Source organism: Salmo salar, chromosome 19 (assembly GCF_965601325.2).
Source record: "Salmo salar chromosome 19, fSalSal1, whole genome shotgun sequence".
Lineage (NCBI taxonomy): Eukaryota > Metazoa > Chordata > Actinopteri > Salmoniformes > Salmonidae > Salmo > Salmo salar.
Window position 1 is genome coordinate 25,609,678 of NC_138309.1, and position 441 is coordinate 25,610,118.

The following is a 441-nucleotide window of genomic DNA, read 5'->3' on the forward strand; positions in this document are numbered from 1 at the left end:
CATTGTATTCCCATTTGAACTTTATTTTGCTTTTAAATGGTTGAAAGCGCAGTGATAACACATTTAGGTGACAACTAAACCAAAAATCAGATAATGATTTTCATTTGGAATATGCTTGTGCTTTTAGATGGTTGAAACCATAGTGATGACGCAATTGGAATTCAACCAACTTTTGGCTATCTTTTTGAGTGGGTAAAAAGAGGATGGAATCTCATTGTTCAACATATCTACCAAATATTACCAGATTCTCCACACTGAAATGACGTGGTGTGCCCAGTGGGAAGCTTCCCCACCTCATCGTTGGTGGGCTTAGAACCGCTGATGTCATGGTTCTGTGGTGTAAATGCACCATCCTTTGTTGCAATGCGTATTATCCTGTGTGACACTTTGAAGTTTCTTCACCCTATGATTGCTAGACTGAATTGAAAACATACTTTGAGC